Source organism: Trichosurus vulpecula, chromosome 8 (assembly GCF_011100635.1).
Source record: "Trichosurus vulpecula isolate mTriVul1 chromosome 8, mTriVul1.pri, whole genome shotgun sequence".
NCBI lineage: Eukaryota > Metazoa > Chordata > Mammalia > Diprotodontia > Phalangeridae > Trichosurus > Trichosurus vulpecula.
Window position 1 is genome coordinate 158,253,987 of NC_050580.1, and position 16,866 is coordinate 158,270,852.

General features: G+C 38.8%; 1 protein-coding gene across 1 annotated transcript in view; it reads left to right on the plus strand.

The window, feature by feature from the left end:
• The window catches only part of THSD4 (thrombospondin type 1 domain containing 4), a 338,894-nt gene that overhangs the window by 167,716 nt on the left and 154,312 nt on the right, over nt 1-16,866 (plus strand). The window lies entirely within an intron of this gene.

The following is a 16,866-nucleotide window of genomic DNA, read 5'->3' on the forward strand; positions in this document are numbered from 1 at the left end:
TACATGGACTTTGCCCCTTATCAACCTAAACCTTTAGTACAAAATGAGAGAATTGCTCACATTTGGCAGTGTGCTGTACTGGTAGTGATGAGATCAGGGAACCATATATTTTAGGGGTGCTTGAGACCCCAAAATACCTACATGCAGAGTCCTGCTTGAATGAATTCGACTCAAGCCCTCTCACAGCCAAAGAAGAAAACAAGGTTTATTGAAGGTTCACCATATTGGGTTGTCTTAAGAAATCTCACCATTTGTGATGCTCATTTTCACAAGTGGAGAAGATTTCATCTGAGGTAGATGGAATCTGAACACCTTCATGGAGGCAAGATGAAACTTATATACACATTCCTGGGGTGATAGGAGGAGGGGTTTAGGGAGGGTCTTGAGGAGGAATCTAAGGAGGAGCTTGATGGGACTGGGATAACTAGAGGTCAGACTCCAGGAATGGGATTAATGGTGGGAAGCAGCTGAAGGCTACCTGGAGATAACAGACAATGTAGGGCTAGGCTAGTTTAAGGATAACAGATTTGGGCATAGACACTTTGATAGGATCAAGGGTGGAAGCTAGCCAGACAATGGAGGGCTAGGCTAAGTTAAGAGTTACCTAGCCTAGAAATTTGGGCCTGGCAATAATGAAAGGATTATGGCCTCAGGCAAAGGCCTCATCCAGTGGGAAGATTGAAGGGGAGTTCAAGGGGACTCCCGCAATCTAAACCCTATCAGTAGGAGTATTGTGTGCCATACTTAGCTCTTCTCAGCAATTCAGGGATCTAAGACAACTCCAGAAGACTCACTATGGAGAGTGCTATCCACATGCAGAGAAAGAACTTGGGAGTCTGAATACAGATGGAAGCATGCTATTTGTTCTCCTTTTGTTGTTTTGCTTTATTTCCTCTTTCTCATGGATCCTCCCATTAGTTCTAATTCTTCTTTACATCATGACTAATGTGAAAATATGTTTAATATGAATGTGTAGGTAGACCCTGTCTTATATTGTACGTTGTCTTGGGAAGGGGAGAGGAGAGGATGGGGGAGAAAATTCATAGCTCAAAATCTTATGGAAGTGAATATTGAAAATGAAAAATAAATAAGTTATTTTTTAGAAGTATTGTGTTCTAATTCTGCCTCTATTGTTTGCCATTTCCCTAGATTTCCTCATCTGTAGAATGGGAATAATTCCTGCAGTACTTGTAGCAACTTATCTCCTGGGATCATTGTGAAGATTGAAGGGGGTTAATAGATGTAAAGCACTTTGCAAATGTTGAAGTACTATTTTGTTGTTGTTATCCTTCAGTTGTTTTCAGGCATCTGACTATCCATGACCCCATTTGGTGTTTTCTTGGCAAAGATACTGAAGTACATTGCCATTTCCTTCTCCAACTCATTCTATGGATGAGAAACTGAGGCAAACAGGGTAAAGTGATTTGCCTGAGGTCACGCAGCTAATAAGTGTCTGAGGCCAAATTTGAAGTCCCCCTGACTCTGGGGTCAGCACTTTTTTCTGCTGTACCACCTAGCTGCCTGTAAAGTACTATCTATCTATCTATCTATCTATCTATCTATCTATCTATCTATCCATCCATCCATCCATCTATCCATCCATGCATCCATCCATCCATCCATCCATCTATCTATGTATCTATCTGTCTGTCTAATATATAGAAATATATACATACCATTGTGTATGTATGTCAGTTATTATGCTGTATATACAGTTTTCACATATATTGTCCTATTTGACATCTATGACCATCCTGTGAGGAAAAGCACAAATGCTCTTCCCCACTGGCATGGCTGATATAGTCAGACTATGTCACCTCTGAAAGGGGAACTTGGTCTAATCTTATTGTTTTCTTGAAGAACACCCATGGAGGAGAAGCTGTGTTCTTGCTCAATCAAGTCAAATGCCACCTCCTTCCCCTTTTAATAAGTAATCAACATAAAGGAACCTTGTGTTCTCCTTGTATGACCTTTCTGTTATCTGTGTATGCCCTACAAGTAGAAAGAACACTGAATTTTGGAGTAAGAGGACTTTTTTCAAACCCCAGTCCTGCCTCTTAGTATCTTGGTGACCTTGGACCTGTCCCTTCTACTACCTTGGGCCTCAGTGTCCTCATCTGTAAAATGAAGTTGGACTGGATGGTCTCCAAAATCCCTCTGGCTCTAGTCCATGGTCCTATGGTCCTAAAAAATAGTTTACTGGGGGAAAATCATCTATGAAAGCCTTCCTGTTCCATTCTCATCTTTTCTTCATTTTTCTTGATGCATCATCCCCATAAAAATTTTGTAGAGATGAGAAAATAGCACATGGATTAGACAGTAACACCAGCCAGAGAGTGAATAGATTTGGAAATCCTCCTAAGGACAGGTCAGCTCTCTCGATCTTCAGAGAGGGAATAAGTTTCTTACCTGCTGACCATTTCATCACTCTTACCTATGATATAGCACAGTTCCTAGAACACAGTAAGTGCTTAATGAATGCTTATATCCTCTCTTTTATCTATAAAACATTGTTGTGTCATTTCTCTGGATTAGAGTGTCCTAGATATAAAAATACATACATACATATATTGTGTGTGTGTATGTATATACATATATATATATATATATGTACATATATATATGTATTTGTCCTCTTCCCTTTCCTTTTTTTTTTCCTCAGCAGGGAATCCTATTCCCCTCCTTTATACTTTCAGCTATTATAAAATTAATCTCACTATCTTTAAGAAATTGTTACCAGTTGCATTCATTCATTCATTGATTTATTGTGGCTAGGTTTCTCTCTCCCAGGAAAGCTAGAAGCACAGAGGCCACTCTCAGGTCCTGATGGCCTTGTCAGCTTTAACTTGCTCTGTTTTGCAGACCCAAGCTGTTCAGCACCTCCTTAGGCATCCTGGTGGCCCTCCACTCCTGGCAGCTTACCATATGGGTGCCAGACTTGCCATGGATACATGATTAGCTTTCACTCAACTAGGATTTAGAACCCACAAATTCACGTGACCCATCAGCCTCTGTTTCCCCCAGCAACATAAATTACAGTCATATGCTGTCATTCCTGGGCCTCTGTCTTACTGATAATGAATTTGAAAAGTTCCCATTCCATAGGATCTTATGTTTAGAGGAACATGAGAGGCCACAGGATCATGGAAGCATAGTTTTATAGCCAGAAGGGATCTTAGGTCATCTACTCCATCTGCCTCATTTTACAAATGAGGAAACAGAGCCCAGAAAGATCAGGTGATTTGCCAGAGGTTGCACCAGTGACATATAGCAGCGTTAAAACTCAACTTGCATTTTATGATCTGAATTTCCATCTTCTTTCCATTGCGCCACTTTTGGAAGCATCATTGGTAGATACTAATTATGCTATGACATGATTATTATAGCATTAGTTGAGTAGACTGCTTATTTGACATTTGATTTATCTTCTATTTGGTGTCAAAGGGGGAGGAGGTTGTATTTGTATGACGAGAACGAAGCTAAGTACTGGGAACGACACAGGCATTTGATAAGTAATGGTCCCTGTCCTTGGACGAGCTTAAAGTCTGGGGTGTGTGTGTGTGTGTGTGTGTGTGTGTGTGTGTGTGACACATCTACAAATAATGCAAAATAATACAGCATAAGTGCATAATATATTGTAACCAGAATGATGCATGGGGTTCAAGTCAGGGAAATGTCATAATCTACCAGGGAATGGAATTATTAGGGAAAACTGTTTTGCTGAGCAGATGTTTACCTGGGGCTTTACAGGACAGATGGGAATTCAATAGGGAGGTGGGGGAGGGAGTGAAAAGAGATTTCTATGTAACCATCTCCTAGGTTTATGGCTAGCTGAGTTAAAGGTCTTTTTGACTGTCTTGGATATTATATTCCCTTATCGTATCTCTATTCAGGGATTTACAATACACACATCTATTTAAAAGGAACCCTCATTGACTTTTACTTACTCAAATGCTTGATGTCTTGTTGCTTGTTCAGATGTCTAAAATAGCATGTGTGAATGTCCCCATTATTTCAATTTCAAATGCTTAAGATCCCAATTTCTGAGTAAAAGTAGAAACTTTGGCCCCCTGGCCTGATGTGAGCATCCTTGATTCATAATCCCTACTTCAGGAGATGGAGCTACCCTCTCACTACGCTCCTAGTGAAAAATGTTGCTCTCCAGGGCTTTGTTCATCAGATTTATCAACTTGCTGTAGAAGTCTCCTAGCCACAAGCTTTGGGTCTCACCCAACTTTACACACAAATGGCAACATTTTTCCAACAATCGAGTCATACAGAAAAATGGTTTTCTCTCATGAAGCAGTATGAGATATTGGGAACTCATTGCCTTAAACTTGATTAAAACCAGGCTGCTCATTTTTTCAGTTGCCTTCATTAAAGAAACCAAAATTCCCTTCATCCTGGAGATCAGTTTTGTGCCTTAGATCAATAACTTTGTCACTTTAGTTCTCTTGGAGTACTGTTTCCAATTCCATTTGTTATAAGAAGAGCACATCTTGGTGATTAGCACAGATTTGTCTACCACAAGATTCTTTTTTCTAGGATTATCATGGCACGTACGAGCTGCAATTGAGTTTAAAGAGTGCCTACAGATCATTTTATAGATGGAAGACACTGAGGCACAGACTGGCAAAATGACTTGTCGAAAGTTACATAACTACTTAGCAGCAAAGCTTTGAGCATACATCTTTTGAGAAGGCAGCTCAACTGACAAAGCAAATGTACCCATAGGTGCTATTTATTTGAACTATTTATCTGTAGTTACTGAGAAAGTTAATATACTCAGCTTTGGAACTCATACTCAAGGGCTGAAATGTCTTGTTTGATCACTGAGTGAGTGCCAAGTTGCCTAGCTCCCTATGTCAAGCCAATTCCATATCAGACCAGACTATATTTTACATTCCATCCAGCTATCCACCCAGGTCATCGTGCCATCTTCCTTACCACCATGCACATACCCTCTCTCTGGCCTCATTTACCCACTTCTTCCACAGGGTACAGCAATCAAACCAACAACATACCCGTTAGAATGGGCATGCCAATTTACTGCCATATAGAGCAAGTCAGCCTCCCCGTAACTCCCTAAAACATAATCCTCTTCCCTAGCCACAATTTCCCTTTATGTCCCCCACCCCATTAGAATGTAAGCTCCTTAAGGGCAGAGACTAGCTTACCTTTTGTATGTATATCCCAGGACTTAGTGCAATGATTGGTCATAGCTAGTAACTAATTTTTTTTTCATTTACCATATTTCAATGTATAATCGTTGCAGATTTTATTGCCAATTTTGGGAGGGGAAAAGTGGGATGCGACCATCATATGAAGCTTTAAAATATGTTGGTATTACTTGGTTTTTAGTTTCTGCAAATCTTGCACCAATTTTTCAGTCACTGAAAGCTGTCTTTCCGCAGCTCCGTTTCCATGTTGTTTGGTGAACACAATCACTTTCAGCTTGAAGCCCGCAGAATAGATTTTTGTATTTACCCATAATCATGAAGAAATGCTTCACACAACTGGCAGATGAACTGTACCGTTTAGGTAGCATGGGAAGATACAAGTCTTACCATATCACATGACTTCTTGTGGCAGCTTCACCTGCCCACCTGTTCCCCTTGTACCTATAGCTCTTCATTGGATTGAGTCACGGTACCACTAGTACTGCAGTGCTCCAAACACAGAGTGTGTGCTGAGAATTCTAGGGTCACAGTTCACAATGCACAAGAGATAAATGGGTATCCATATGCCACTGGTGAATACATTGCTGCCCTATTTACCTTTTAAGCAGGGATGAACAGAATTATGCCATGCAATGATTACATGATGAAAGGTTATAAAGCAATTTTTGGACTGAAAAACAGGGTGTGATGATTATCAGTGGCAACAATTGTGTGGTGAAATATGGTATTCATTTTCATTGGTGTCAGTTACCATTATATTCTGGTCCATATAGTATAGAATGGGGTAGACATGGCTAGATAATAGTTCTTGTGAAAAAGATCTGGGGATTCAGGGTGACCACAAATTCATCATGAGTCTGTAGCGTAATGTGGCAACCAAAATGCTAATGTATAAATGTGACTCAATCTGTATTAAAGAGACAGGGTGTTCAGAATGAGGGAGATAATAGTTTTGCTGACGCTTTGCACTGTTCAGACCGTATCCAGAATACTGTTGCCTTCTGGGTACCATATTGTAGATAAGATATTTATCAGAATGGGGAATTGAATAGATCTATACTATGTAAGGATTAGTTTAAGTTTCCTGATATGTTTCGTCCAGAGAGGATGTTGAAAGGGGTTGTAGAATCATACATTTAGTCTGAAAAGAACACTCAGAAGCCATCTGGTTCAACTTTCTCATTCTGTGAATGAAGAAATGGAAGCCCAAAGTGGTTGGTTATCTGCTGTTAAGTTGCTGTTAGGTTGTTATCTGTTAGGTTACTATCTAAAGTCACACACTGAGTAAATACTAGAGGTAGAATTTGAACTCATGTCTTGCAGCTCCAGAACCAGAGCTCTTTCTACTTTACTGTACTTTGGGCTGTCATGTAGACTAAATTAAAATACCTCCCTTTCTTTGTGGGCCAGTTTAGGGGCCACCTCTTCCATGACAGCTTTTCCTGATTTCCCTAGCTCAGTATGATCTCCCTCCTCATATTTCTCACAGCATTTCATCTGGATGTTTCCTTAAACATTCTCCCATTCTGCCTAGCTGTCTAGTTACTTGTTCAAATGACTAACATAACATGTATAAATGTACCCATTAGACTGTAAGCTCTTTGAGGGAAAGTGTTGTGTATGACTGCATCCTAGCATAGCACTTTACACACAGCTGGTCCTTAGTGTATGTGTGTATGTATGTATGTGTATACATACAAGTATATAGCTAACATATTAGCTACATATAATAGCTTTATTAGTAGATATTAATAGCTATTAACAATTACATATAATTATTAACTACTACATAAAATTATATAATATAATATAAATTAATATAAACTATCATGTATATATACATATGTAAATTATATATATATATAATTTATATAGCACTTACTATGTGCCAAGCACTTTATAATTATTATCTTTCATTTGATCCTCGCAGCAAGGGAGGTAGGTGCTATTTTTATCCCTATTTTACAGATGAGGAAAACTGAGGCAAACAGGAGTGAAGTAAGTTACCCTGGGGTCACAGAGCTAGTAATCTGTGTTGGATCTGAATTCAGATCTTCCTGACTCTAGGTAAATACTCCATCTTCAAGGCTACCTACCTGAATTTTCATGAATACTTAAAGCTTTTTGCTTTATCACTGTGGGAAGTTTCAGGGGAAATTATTTTATTTTTTATTCTTGACTCATTTGCCTTAATAGAATCATCAGAAGGAAAAAAATACTATTACATTTATGTGTTTATGAGTTAGCCATAGTGGCTGATGTAGTTACTAGATGAAATATCTGAGTTTGGAAAGTGCTGTAATTTCAACTTACCAAATTGAAAGATCAAAGGATTGTAGATTCAGAACCTTAGAAGACATCTAGTCTACTTTCCACATTTGGCACATGTGAAAACTAATATGCAGAGAATAAGCTGGTCCAGGATCAAACAGGTAGTACTTTGAGCCCATGTCTAAATCCAAGAAGATTGAGGGTTTTGATATAGAGCCTATACCAGCATGGCCCAGTGGAAAGAATGCTGGATATGCCAACAGACAACCTGGGTTCATACTCTCATTCTGCCACTTATTCCCTCTGTAACCTGAAGCAAGTCACTTTGGCTCTCTAGGTAAAGTGGGCCTTAGTTTCCTCCTCTGTAAAACAAAGGATTGAACTAGAACATCTCCGAGGTCTCCCCAGTCAGCAATAGATCTATGAGACTATAATCTTTATGACCTAGAGAAATTTCACAGCATACATGAGATAACACTCAGTTGACTAATTATCTCAGTAAAATTAACACCCCATTTTCCTAAGGTCTGATTCTGTATTTGTGGGGTTTTTGTTTTGTTTTGATTTTTGGGCTTTTTTTTTGAGATAACTGAAGCTTCACTCCAAGTATCAAGCTTTGTTTCTATTTTTGGTAGAAATCTTTCTAAAATATGTTATATACTTCATGTTGTTCTCAAAGAGGATACAAAAATTCATTTAGAATTTATTTGATGATGCAAAGTTCTCATGAACACCCATTCTCGTTAACAACCAGCATTGTTGTATGGCTGCTTTGTGTTTTTTGTTGTTGTTTTTGTGTCTTTCACTTTCATGTGTCAGCTGCAACTGTGCTGTCCTTGTATCTATCTACGATAGTTTGTGTTTCAGGAAAGAGGGCCTAATTGGAAATTGTCATGGGTAGACTACCAGGAAGGAGGCTTGGGGGATCTCTGCACCCCACACCCTGACTCCCGCTTCATATTTGTTGCTTCCAATCTTCTGTGCTCTGGCAAAACTGAAAACCCAACCAAGCTCCTTAAGACTGAGTGAGAACCAAAGGGCCTGCATATGTTCTAGGTCTTTGGAACAGTTATTTATAAAGATGGGGTTGGGTGGTGGTGGTGGTGGCAATAGATTTTCTACACTCATCTCCAGGTTCCTTTGGAATCCTTTTCCAGAGCACTAAGCTTCCCAGAAATAAGACCTGCAAATAAACTGTCACTGAATCATAAAGAGTTTACTGTTATTTTGGGAAGCCAACATCTGATGATCAAATAGCATTTAGTTATTACTTTTATAGGCATTATCATCATAATTATCATCATTATGATAGCAGTGAGAATTGTTCTCATTTTTGTGTTCAATAAAGCACGAATAGAGAGCTGGAATAGCTCTCTGTTTTTCTTTTATTCTTTTATGTTTAGAGATTGGTGAACCATTGCACTAGGTAAAGTAGGTTTTGTAATTGTCTTCAGGACAGTCCCAACAGTAGACAGGAACTCAAGGACGTTCACACATGGATTTGATTTCTTCTACTCAGTCCCTGTAGTTAAAAAGCATTTTGTTCTACATAGTTTGGCGGTCATGAGCATTTGCTATGGCAACATCTGTTAAAAATGCTCTTCTTAAATTTTTGTACGTCAGTATTGTCTCTGGGCAACTATCTCTGGCTCTGGAGTCAGAGGACCTGGGTTCAAGTCCTGCCTTTGATGTAGTTGTAAATTTAATGCCTTCAGAAACATTATATAACCTCCCTGAGCCTCTGTTTCCTCTTCTGTAAAATGAAGTAGACGGACTAGGTGGCCTCTATGGTCTCTTCTTGGTCTTCATACTCCATGGTTCCTGTCAAACTTATTTATTGAATTTGTAAGGATGTTTTGAAGTTTATATTTGTAGTATGGGGATCTGTTTATTAGCTAGTGAAAAACAGCTTCTGGTGTATTAGCTATGGCCATTTAATTGTATTTTTCTAGATAGTCAGTAGGTGGTCTACAGTATATTGTAGTCATCAGTGATATGTTGAACAATTTCTTCTTTTCCAAAATCTGCATCCAAAATCTGTCCTTAAGTCGAAGCTCCAGAAGAATTTTATTTTCTAATAGCAATTAAAAGATCAGATTTTGCTATCTTGAAGCCCTTTCTGTTTAATGCTTTCGTTTAATGCTTTTTTGTCATATTGTTAGTTGAGAATGTGAGGAGGTCACCTATCGAGGCCATTTGGGTTCCGTTCTTGAATCTTAAGTTTTCATTTGTTTTATCTAGTAGTTTGGCAAGTCAGGGGATATATATCTCTATTTAAAGTCTTTAATATTGTTCTGAGATGTGATGACTATTGTCACAGTAATTCTTCTTATGATTATCATTGAAGCTTTTGCTCATAAGCCCTATGTTCATCTCACTATTCCTGTAGAGGCAAGATCGATTGTCTCCATCATGATGTTTCGTCTTCCTTTAGTTTTGTACACTTGGGTAATCTCTCCAAGGTGAAGGGATTGCTGCCTTGCAGGGGATATTTGGGGCTAGCAGAGGGTGGCCTATATTTGAGGTCCTATACTAAATAGATTGGGACATTTCAGAATGAAATTAAGATAATACATGTAGAAGTTATGCCAAAAGCAGCCTTGTGAAGTAAAAAATAACAACTATCATCACATTATCATTATCATAATCATCATTTTTATTATTATTATCTGCCATGGGTCTAGAGCTGTGATTTCACTGGGACAGGGAGCTCCCGGTGAGGAAATGCTCTTTGTAAGTGAAGATTCACAACTATTTTGCAACTTACAGTCTTAGAGAGATGATTGAGGTAGGCTAAGAGAGTAAATGACTTATCCAGGATCGCACAGCTAGTATATGTCAGAGACAGGATTTGAACTCAGTTCCTCTGATTCTCAAAGTCAGCTTTCTATCCCTATGCCATATTGCCTCTTATTATTATTATTGTTATCAATACTCAGAGTACCACTATACTCTAAGAAGACTTGTTATATGAAGCTTGTTTGTTAGGTTTGTTCCTGTTGTAGTAATAGTAGTAATAGTGGTAGTGGTAGTAGTGGAAGTAGCAGTAGTGGTGGTGGTAGTAGTACTAGTAGTGGTTGTTGTAGTGATAGTGGTAGTAGTAGTAGTAGTGGTAGTAGTGATAGTAGTGGTGGTAGTGGTAGTAGTAGTAGTAGTAGTGGTAGTAGTGATAGTAGTGGTGGTAGTGGTAGTAGTAGTGGTAGTGGTAGTAGTAGTGGAGGTTGTAGTAGTGGTAGTAGTAGTAGTAGTAGTGGTAGTAGTGGTGGTAGTGGTAGTAGTAGTGGTGGTGGTGGTAGTAGTAGTAGTAGTAGTAGTAACAGTAATAGTAGTAGCACTGTTATTCCTTCCCCATCACCAGGGTTAGGGGTGTGGTTCTCCTGCCATCTGGGAAATCCAGATAAAAATTTTTGGCCCTCCATTTGTGCCAGAGAAGAAGCCTGAATTATTGTGGTATTAAAAGATAAAATATATTGATATTATGTAATAGCATATATAGTTTATGCATTTCTGAGTTTCTAAACTTTTTTCCGTATCATCTCCTGGCCTCTGAGTGTCATCTGTGGCTTCTGCCAAACTCCCATAAAATTCCCACTTAATTTCTTATCAAAACTGCCATGGGGAAAGTTGTGATGTAGAAGGGATAACTGTAGTGGTGGTGGTGGTAGTAGTGACAATATTTCTGTGGTGCTTTAGAATTATAAAAATGCTACATGTATTTTCCCATTTGATCCCCACGGTAATTCTGTGAAATACATAGTATGGTTTTCTTCTCCCTTTTATGCGGATAATAATACTAAGTCTCAGAAAAGGGAAGTCATTTGCCACAGCTGCAGAACAAAGTCATTTGACTCTCGATCCAGTGTTATTCACACTGGGCTGTGTCGCTTCAGGCTACCACAAAGAAAATTTTCTGCATCTTTGTATATTTCAACCAGTTCGGTACTAAAACATTTCAAATAATCTGATTTTAATGAAAGGTGGAAAGGCACATCCATTTATACTGAGAAAAGAAAGTACAACCAGAACAATATACTCAATAATGTAAATGAAAACAATACCAAAAATAGGCAGTTAAGCTCAGATTAATTTTAACAAGCAGTCTCGGTCTGGGAGGAGACATGATGAAATTGTCCTTTCCTTTGCTCAGTAGAGAAATGGCAGGCTACAAACGTAGGGTGTTGCATATGACTTCAGGTGTGGTAGCTCTGTCAGGTTTGCTTGAAAGTTGTCTTCATTACAAGGTAGGGAGAGATATTGGGAAATCATTATGAGGTATTAATAAAAGGCATTCATAAATCTTTTTTTAATTGCATTTCCCTCCCATTGCTCTGATCATGTGGTAGCAGAGAGAAATTACTTTACCTGTTTAGGCCATCACTCCTCTTGACTGGAGATTCTGAGTCTCATGTGTTTGTTTCAGCACTGAAACATTGACATCTGCTTTCCATTTGAGAATTCATCGCTTTCCAAGCCTGGCATTGGACCCATCCTGTTGTATATACAGCTCTGAGTTCCTGCAAAGCTCACCACTGTATATTTCATCCAGATTGCTTCTCACTTCTCTCTGGAGATTTCATGGAAGTTAATTTTGGCACACAATTGGGTGTAATTCTTGCTCAATTTCTCCAGTGTTAACTTGCAACTTGTAAAGTTTTTCCCAAAGCATGTTGCAAAAATTATTGGAAGAATACTGAAGATCCCTGGCTGATAGCCAGGCCTAGTCTGATAGGCTTTACTTCAGACAGAAATAACTCTTTTGAACAGCAGTTGCGTAATAATACCTGGGAAAGATGTTTTTCCTCTTTTGTTTTTTATTGAGTGTCTTGGAACTATGGGAAAGGTAGAAAGAAGGAAGAGAATTTACCTGCGGCTTTTCTGTGATAATAATAATAGCTTACATATGTATTGAAGACTTCACAGTACATGAAGGGCTTTCATATACATTATTTCACATGTTCCTCAGAACCATCCAGTGCGGTTAAAAGGGAAAGTACTCCATCCCTTCTGAGGTTCAAAGAATTGAAATAGTTTACCCAAGGTGTCACAGTCAATAGCAGAGCCAACACTGGAACCTATAGCTTTTCACTCCAAATCCAATATTCTTTCCACTACTCTGTGATATATAGATTAGATTGCTCTCCTCCATTGTAACTCTTAGCTTTCCTTTAGTTGTATGTATTTTGAGAAGCTCTCCAAGATGACAGACTCATACCTACAAGGGGATATTTAGGGCAAAAGGAGAGTGGGCTGTGTTTTGAGATACTGTAAATAAATGACTCAGTTAAGACCAGGCTCATGAAGTCAAATGCATCATTGTCTAGCTGCTGGAATCTCAAACTAAAAGTCAGGTAATCTAGAGTCTGTGCCCAACTTGGCTCTACATAATTTGGTTTGAAACGACGTTAGGTTTGTTTTCAGACCTAGCCCTTGTGTCCCACTTTGAAATTACAGATAGAACTATGAAATGCATGCTCAGTTGCCGTCTCGCCATCAAAGCCCCATGAGGTTGTTTTTTTTTTTTTTTTTCTCAGCTGTTTCTATAGTTATTCAGTGATAGAATTGAGATCTGAATTGGGGTCTCCTGATTCACAGACTAGTGCTCTTAACAATGCCTCACTGCTTCTTCTATCAAATATTAGTTTCATCATCAAGGATACAGCACACTATCTACTAGGCAATGCTGCCTCTCAGGCATGGAATAAATGGTTATTGCTTGACTGCAATAGACTATCTAAAAATATGTGAGAAAAAGGCACACACATTTTTCTAACTTGTTATAATGTTGGGAAGAAGGAAGAAAGAAAGAAAACAAGCATTTATTAAATACTAGGCACTGTGCTAAGTGCTTTTCAAATAGTTTCTCGTTTTATCCTCTCTACTACCCTGGGAGGTAGGTACTATTGTTATCCCCACTTTACATTTGAGGAAACTAAGGCAAACAGAGGTTAAATGACTCACTCAGGGTCACAAACATCTAGTAAGTAAGTACTTAGTAGAAAATGGGTAACAAACATCTAGTAGAAAATGACACCTTAAAAAACAGAACTGGCCAAATGAAAAAACAGATACAAAAGCTCATTGAAGAAAATAATTCTTTAAAAATAAGAATTGGGCAAGCAGAAACTGACTCCATCAAGCATAAAGAAACAATAGAATGAAGTAGAAAGGATGAAAAAAATAGAAGAAAATGTGAAATATCTCATCAGAAAGACTGTATGATAGTTGTTCAGTCATGACTAACTCTTTGGGACCCCATATAAGGTTTTCTTGGCTAAGACACTAGAGTGGTTTGCCATTTCCTTCTCCAGTGGATTAGGCAAACAAAAGTTAAGTGACTTGTCCATAGTCACAGAGCTAGTGAGTGTCTTATACTGGATTTGAACTCAGGTCTTCCTGACTCCTAGCCCAACACTCTATCCATTGAGCCACCAAGCTGGCTCCATATGATAGTAGGCATGATGAGTGCTGACTCTGGTGTCAGAGGTCTTAGTTCAAATCCTGCTTCTGACCTGTGTGACCATGAGCAACTCACTTAGCCTCTCCGAATCTCCCTTTCTCATCTAGAAAATGAAGATTTGGACTCAATGACCTTTGAGATCACTTTCAGTTCTAGATGTATGATCCTCTGATTCCATATGCATCAACATGGTGTTATGGGAAGAACACTTCCTTAGTTTCAGAAGACCTTGGTTTAAATCCTTGGTCAGGCAATTAGTAAAGTTGTATGAGCTTGGATATGGTGCCTTTACCCTCTGAGTTGCTATTCCCATACCTGTAAAATAAGGGCATCAGACTAGGTGATTTCTCCTTTTCAACCTTCACCTTCTTTTAAATCCCATGCTTGCTACCTACTGACTGGGTTGACCATAGGTAAATCACTTAACCTTAACCTATTAGCCTCAATTTCGTCCTCTAGAAAATGTAATGATAATACTTGTGCCACCTGCCTATGGGGTTGTTGAGAAGAAAGTGTTTGTATACTTAAAGCAGATTCCAAACATGATTTATTGTTCTTCTCAAGAGAAACCAAAGGGTCATAGGCTTGAAGCTGAAAGGGTCCTTAGAGGTCTTTGAATCTAGGCCTCTCCTTTTATAGATGCAGAAAGTGAGGCCATGAGTGATTAAGTGACCTTTCTGAGGTCATAGTGTTAAGAAGGCAGAGCAGTCATTTGAACCACTGACTCCCAACTCATTACGAATCCTGTCCCACTATGCCACATGGTGGTAGAACATGCCCTCACGCTGACACTGTGATGAATTGTTTAGCACATTCACGAACTTGGTCTTTATGGATTGAAAGCCAGTCTTTTTTGTCTCATGCCTTTTTAATAACATCAGCTTGTGAATCTTCAGAGGTTATATTCTTAATGTTATATGTCTCAATTGTTCCTTGTGCATAGGATGGAATAACTGGAATTTCGGCCCTGAGATCCCATGCAACATTAAGAGATTTATATATCGACTGAGTATGCCTCATTCAGCATCAGGCAGGAATCACCTTGGTTGTATTTCTACTTTATTCCTTTAGTGTTAGATCTCTTCTTTTTGAGATTCTGAGACAGCATGGCATAGTAGGTAGGTCTTGGCATCAGGAAGACCTGCATCCCAATCCTGTGTCTGATTCTTACTGGCTAGATGACCCTGGGCAAGTCATCGGATCTCTTCCAGATTCAATTTCCTGTGCTGTAAAATAGAGACAATACCGCCTGCAGTACTTTGTAGGGCTGTTGTGAGTTTGAAATTGAATAATCTGTGTGAGTTGCTTAGCAAACCTTAAAGAGTACCAAATGCCTAAAAAGAAGAGAAAAGCATGAAGGTTGACACTTATTTATAGAAAATGTCATTGCTTGCCTTCTCAAAATGTGCATGGAGCAGGGGAGAGATTTTTGAGAGAAGGGAAAATACACAAGTTAATGTGTTATTTTAGAAGAAAAAGTGGATGTGGGATGAACATATTGGCATGAAATGGTGGTGTTTCTATTTCTGTCAAAAAATAATGTTTTACAGAGAGATTGTTAGGAAACCTATCCTGGTTATCACCAGCGGATAAATGTCCGCTCACAAATGTGGAAGCAATAAGATAGATATGTTGTGCATATAAAAAATAAATTAAGCATTAGGCATGGAATAAATACTGAATGCCTTTCTGCATGATGCAGCTCAAGTTGTGGCCTCTGACACCTGAAACTTTTAAATGAGAGAACCTCTATTGTTTAATGGAATCGGAGAACTCGAGTTAGTTTGCTGAGTGCATTGCTGCTGAAACTTGATTTGAGAATGTACTTAGACTTTGAAGAAGAGAGTAGTTTATATGGTATAGGGCCAAGTCCTGAAAAAAATGATTGATTTGAACAAAGGTCACTGAGTTCTGATTCCAGAGTTTAATGTTTTTGGTGTGGGGTTATTTTTGGCCTCAAAGTTACATGAAAAGCAAGAAGCATGTGAAGGATAGAGAAAAGAAAAAAGTTATCTCTTTGCCAGGATTAGTGGTTCAAAATTTCATTATGAAGGAGATGCAGGAAGTTTCATGATTCTTCTTAAGTGCTAATTATAAGTCAGTGCAGACTCAATTGTTTAAGGCAGACAATTCTTTGTTATTTATAAACTGACTTTAGTCTATAGATTTATCCAAGGACCTGAAGGTATCTTGCTGTAGTGGAAAGACCACTAGATTTGGAATCAGGTTACCTGGGTTCTAATCCTGGCCTGAACAAAAAGTACTGTGAAGTGATCAGGGCTGTCCTCCAGGGAGCCAAAATTTAGAGGGTGCTGACAACGCTTTAGATGCTTCTGTACCTTGGGAACCAGCTCATCACCTACTTGTCGGTGGTGAGTAGTTAAAATAGAAAGTTCTGGGAGGTGCCTCTCAAGTGGCCAGTCTCACACACCTTGGGTGACCTCCTCTTTGGCCCAACTTTGACCTCACCTCATGATTCATGCCATTTACCTGGGGAACATAAATTGCTAGTTTTGTCTCTGATCCTTACTTTTTTCTACTTACTATGGGTGTGGCCCTATTCATCTGCATCTCAGCATCCTTGTTTGTAAAATATGGGTCTGATTAGGCGACCTTTTACATTCCTTTGAGCCCTACATCTTCTGTTGCTATGGTTTTCTTTACCCTCTTGCATCTAGAAAAGTGATGTAAAGCCTTTCATGTGAGCTGGTGTTGGATATAAGACTATCAGCTCTAGAGAGTCACGGTTGCTGGAGTAATTCAAACCTCAAAACCTTATTGACCTTAATTCCTTGAACAAGTAGACCTAGCCTCTGTAAATGCCTTCTCATTGTGTTCTCTTTAATACAAACTATTTGAGTAGTAATATGTGTGTGTACATACACATACACGTTATGTTCATATGTTTAATGTTAGTTCAAAGGGGATCGTTTTTATAGAAATTTCAAAATTGCCCAA